This window comes from Atta cephalotes, assembly GCF_000143395.1.
Source record: "Atta cephalotes unplaced genomic scaffold scaffold00020, whole genome shotgun sequence".
Classification (NCBI taxonomy): Eukaryota; Metazoa; Arthropoda; class Insecta; order Hymenoptera; family Formicidae; genus Atta; species Atta cephalotes.
Window position 1 is genome coordinate 1,781,452 of NW_012130084.1, and position 6,389 is coordinate 1,787,840.

Consider the following 6,389-nt stretch of genomic DNA (forward strand, 5'->3'; position numbering starts at 1 on the left):
TTACACTAAATAAATGCTATGATATTGGAACATTTGCAATTATAATATTTGAATAAAAAGTTAACACGTTTTTAAGTTTCTAATATATTTATTCAAAAATTGATGTTTAGTATATTATGTATTTATACATATTTTTTGTGAGATGGGAATTTTAAGGGATTTATGAAAATAAATCTTTTCTTATGAAAATTGTTTAAATTAAACATGTAATGTTCTTTCTGATTTATATTTAAGAAATACAGATAAACATATATGCAAGTATTTACATTTCGTCTACGTATATAGGATCGCTATATCTCTCGTGATAATAAAATGATAAAGCCTTTAAATTGCTATTTTAAGCGATCTACATTTGTCAGAATTCAAGATAGGATTTATAATATTATATGTACCATATAATATTATACGGAAAACATTTGAACAATTAGAAAATATACAGAAATACATATTTAAATACATATTAAAATATATTAAAATACGAAAACATATGCACTGTAGACTAATATTAACTTTGTGTTGAATCGATTATTTCTCTTGCGGAAGGATTAGTCTCAGGGTGCCAATAAACAGAGTTCATTCACTCTTTCTTGCTTTTCTCTTTATTTAAGTCTTGAATTGTTAATTTCTGATCTTATTCGACTTATGTTTGATCTATTACATGTTTTATTATATATATATATATATATATATGTATATATATATATATATATATATATGTATATATTGTTTATTCCACTTTTCGATTTTTATTTTTCGATTCTTAGATCCGACTTAAAGATATTTAACAAAGCGACAATAAGAAAAGAACTAGGCTTTCATCGAGAACCCCACCCACGAAGGGCGGTGACGGTATCTATGTCGCAGACTGCGGAGAGAAAAGTTTCCGACAACGTCTGGTCTGATCCCGTTGACGACATCATAGGGAAAAGGACAGCAGCGTGTTCGCGCTCGGGGGAGGGCACGAGGATGTTGGACGGGGTGAGCAGGTGAGGGACGACGCGCGGGGGAGTCGGGCGTCGTCGAGTGACAAACTCAGAGAGGAGTTGTCACCTGCTCTCGGCGAATCAGGGACCCCGGATAGACGCAAAGAGGAGGAAAGAGAAAGAGAGAGAAAGTGAAAAAGAGAGAGGGAACGTGAGGACGTCAAAGCGCAAGCGCTCGCGACCCGCTGGACACGCGGGCGACACATCGATCCACGGTTCCACAACCTCCACCCCCGCCCACATCCCGCCACTCTCCTCACTTCCTCCCCCTCTTTCTTCTCCTCTTCTTCCTTTTCCTTCCTAGACCTCCTTCATCCCATCCTCGCGCTTCTCCTTCGGGAACCCCTCGTGCTTTGTCCCTCCATTCGCCATCGTCTCCATCTACCACCCCCACATCCACCTCCGTCTCCTTTCCTTGATTAAACCGCGCTCGCTGCCGCTGCTGCGTTGTTGCTCGTGAAAGTATCAGACCGCTCTCTCGAGGTGGCAAGGGGGATTTCGTGTTATGTTCCAGAGGGATGAGAGAGAGTATGGAGGTTGCACAGCTTGGCGCATTGCTAAGGATTAATAAGGTGATCTTTGGAGAATTTTCTTGTTGCTGTTATCGATAAGCGACGTTATCTTTTAATAATTATTTAAAAATTCAATCGATAATTACATAATTATCTACATCTTATTTATATTACAAGTTTTTGCTTCCTTATAATAGTTTATAAAATAATAAATGAAGAGTATCGGCGGGTTTAAAAGATTCCTTTATCAACCGTCAAAGAATCGTGAAAGACTTGATAAAATAGGAACTTGAATCAACCGCGTATCGAAGAAAGAAGTTTCATTTTGAAACATCATAATTACGTATTGGATTCGTATTTCCCGAGAGCTAGAAAGAAACTAACATCGTCGCTAAGATTCGCTTTACGGCTAAAGGCGTAAAATTACGACTTTTCGAGATGTACGGAAGTCAGCTCGAGACTTAATTGGTTAAATAGAAGTAAAAATCAATCGGGAATCGATCGTTGTGCGATTGTATCTTCAAGACCAAGCCGAGACCCTCGAGGATATCGATCTTGATCTTCGCCGAACGAAAACCGAGGGAGGACGCTTCTCGCGCAATGTCCGTCGTACCCGTACCTAGAGTATCGATTCCCTCTCGCACCTCCGCCTTGGAGGAGCTCGTAGTTGGCGGCACGGAGGGAGTGGGTACTGGCCGACAGGCTTACTCGCGTCTCACGGACGACAAGAGGGTGATATATTACCACGAACTACCCACTGGGACCCCACGCCACTACCAGCGCCACTACCACCTCCCCGCGTATCCTCCGCTCCCCCTTTCTCTCCATCGCTCTTCCTTCGTTTTCTTTCCTACAACCCACCGGTCCCCTTTCCTTCCGCAACCCGGTGGCGGCTCTTCAAACTACCCTTTCCCTTCGTCTTCCTATTCCTCTTTCTCTCCCGTCGTTTCCTCCCTCGTCCCCATCGTGCCCGTCCTGCGAGCTTTATTCGAAGGAAGATCCATCTCCATAATGGCCCCCACGCCCATAGACTTCTCACACGCTTCTCTATCCGCATTGTATATACGCCGTCCTGGAAACTCATGAGCTCGACGACCACACGTACGTAAATAATATGTACATGTAGAGGTATGTACCGGCTGTCTCAGGAATCGAGCATGTTCTTTCGATTCGGCGAGTTCCTCGGCAAGTTTGCGGTGGATTTTTAGTGACGAAATGTCATAGATTAAATAGGAGTTAGATATTTTCGCGCTGATCTGTGGCGAATACCAATACTTGATTTTCGTTCGATAGAACTCTTAATATTGTGGAACAAATGTTACATCCAAAAAAAGAATAATTCAGATATTAATGTGATACTTATCTTCATATGCATCTATGATTTTAAATGTTAATTATTAATTACTAACATATATGATGCATATAAAAATAAGGATTAATTGCATTAAAATCTGAATTATATTTTATTAACTTTTTTATTAATTAACACTTCTTCTTTCTCTTAGGTTAGACCTCTAGTCTGTGCCTCTCATATGCTTGTGGTGTGCACGCTGATTATTCAACTATCACAAGCATATGAGACCTACAGTTTTAATGCCGGTTCCGAACGGTTCCGACAAATTTTTCAAAAGGTGTTTCAAGCTATGGACAAAAATACTTTCGGGAGGTTGTCGGCCTTTTCCAAGAGGAGATACGAGCATAAATATTTTGGTTCCTATCAGAATCAAATCCGGGATCTCTAGCATGATGAACCAGTGCACTATCTGCCATGCTACGCTCGCGTTTTGAGCTAATTAACACTATTATATTAATACTTCAACATTTTCGCTTATAATTATAATTATATATAGTCATTATAAACATATTTTAACAGCTTGTAATGTAATTACATATAGTCATTGATAATATTAAATATCCCCTATGTTCATATAGAATATATCACAAGATACAAACACATTAATATTTCATTGAAATCTAGAAATGTACTCTTGGAAAAACGAATTTATTCATCAAAGTGAAATCTGATGAAGAACAAAGTATCTTTACTTTGTCGTGATTCGTCCTTTATTTTCAAGCTACTTCCATAATTTAGATGTCAGGCGTTTCACCTACGAAAAATTCTTCCACCTACAAAAGATCCCATATATCTATGCACACATGTGTATATGCGAACGTGGTGGAGACGTCTCGGAGGGACCGATCGACTGACGGGTACCAGAGATTTTTTGGCACAACGCTCGAGAAATGTGCTCGTAGATCGACTTCGTCGGCCGATGACGTGTATCCCTCGGTGGCGTGCAGAATGGTGAGGAATGAAGGGGGTTGACGAGAGAGGCGGGCGGGTAGCTCTCCGCGTTCGACGCATCCTTCCTAGAGCGGAGCGGACGAGTCCTTTTTCCGAACGCCTCTCACGGAGTAGATATCTACATTTGGGATTTCACGCGAGCATCTCGGAAACTCAGGAGCAGAGGGAGGCAGGGAGAAAAAGAGAGAGAGTGAGAGAGTGAGAGTGAGAGAGAGAGAGAGAGAGAAAGAGAGAGAGAGCCGGCTCGCCGGGAGTTCTCACGCTATACGTTGCATTCTGCCCATCTCTTATAATTCTTTCTTTGCCCTCCTACTCGTATCTCGGGGTATACCCGGCTCGACAGCGGCACGAACCTTTCGGGGGCGAAGCTCTCATTATGCGTGTCCAATCCACTCGCGAACGGCACGAAGATCGCTTCGGAGATCGCGAGAGTGTATCCCCCTGCCGGGGGGATCCTAGTATGTGCCGGTATGTACGTACGCATATATCTCCCTCGTGAACGTAACGTGTAGCTCCAATCTTTCCAAATTCCTGGCGTATATGCCATTGAATGTTCTTAGAACACTGACATTATAAATTTATATGTATAGTTAGGTAGTTAGAAAACTACACTATTTATGTATTCAGTATATGTGTAGGTGCTGGTATAATATATAAACAATACAATAATTTTTAATTACATAAGCATTTTCCTTCTTGTAAATGATGCAACTCTTTCATGACATGGTATTATCTCCTTCATAATAATATTAGGTGTAGTAAAAAGAAATCCATTATTTTTGCATGAAATTAAATGGAAAAATAATGGATTTTTTTTTACTATACCTAATATAAAAAAAATGTTTTTAACGTACTAAATTTCAAAAATATACTTGACGGAAGACGTCTCCTGATGTGTATGTAAAAGTATGTATCTATATAACAATAATTATTTTATGTGTATATATGTATACACTGTAAAAAATAAAATGTTAATTTTGTATGCCTCAGAAAGTCCACTAAAATGTCTTTAAGTTAAAATTAATATTTATTTTTTACAGTGTATATATACATATATATATTATATACATATATATACAATACAGTCACGAAACTAATTATCCGTATAGTGTATTATATCGATTTCTTTGAAATTGGTATGATAACATTAGTCTTCTCTTAAATAGTTAAATTATTAATACCATAATAAATACATAAAATAACCATTTTTAATACATTCTATAATAGTTTGAAGACATCATTGATAACGGTGCACTATCCGAACAATTAATTTTGTGATTGTATATCGAGCATTTTTTTATCGTTGTTATGTTGTATACAAAAGATATTTGAAAAGATTATTTGATAGAGTGCTCTTAACCATCGGATTTTTTGAAATTAATTTTTTTTTTTAAAGTCGAATAATCTTGAAGCAATCGTCTTTCTCTAAACTGTTGTTAAATAAAGTTCTCACTCTCTTATCGCGACATAGTCACTTTCTCGCTCGCACTATTTCTCAGTCGCGGCTGTTTCTCGAAGAGCGAGAAGCTACATTCTCAGGGCAGACTCGGGCCGGTCGGGATTTAAATTCTCGCCGAAGGATAAAAAATTATGAAAATCCGCGGGCGCGCCAAGACGTATACACCTGCCGCCCGGGTTTGCAGGAGTTTTCCGCGACGCGGGTCGACGGGGGAAACGACGGCGGCGGCGGACAGATTAAGCTTAGGAGGGAGATTTATGGGCGAGCATGTAACGAGCAACTTTTTCATGGGATGCGCACGCCGGGGTTAGCCTCCGGGGGTGGGATTAGCATAAGATCCAGCAGCTGCAGACCGCGCGCGTCGAGGTCCCTGTCCGCTCCTATACGCATCGCTCTCCCCTGAGTTTTATTCCGCGCAAAAAGGAAGACTTCCCGCCTCCATCGCTGCCGCCGTTGCCTCCGATTTGACCCGGATGACGTTCTTTCTCGTGATGCCTTCGTGAGAGATCTGTGATCGCTTAATCGAGACTCCGCAATTTAGTTCACTTTTACGGCGCGAATCAGATTAGTTTTTCTCTATTGATAAAAAAGTAATCGAAAATAAATTTGTCATTAAGTTTTATTATAAATTCTTAATTTTTATAACTTTGGATTGAATCTCATGTAATAAAATAATACATAAACATTTTTATTGCACAATAAAAAATCAAGAAAAGGAATTAAATTATTTGATTCACCAAAAACTGAGGGGCAAAGTGGAGTAAATTACTACTAAACTGATTTAACGAACTGTTAACTGTACATTGTAAAAATGATTATAATTGCATAAGTTTCAACATACTTTTTCGTTATGAAGACATGAAATTCAAAATTTTGTGGGGATCGTGATTTTTTATGAGAAACAAAATTTCTTCGTGCACTTACGATCTTTTGTATTGACTAAGACTGGATTACGCAATATAGAACTGTTGTTTATTGTTTCCGATGCAGAGGAAGCGCGCGGAAATATAGTATTATAAAACAACTTGTTTAAAGCAAAAAAAAGTAACAAAATTAACAACACTTTCAAAACTTATATTGATTCGATTCACCTCGATTTATCCTATCAAACTTCTCTCTCTCTCTCTCTC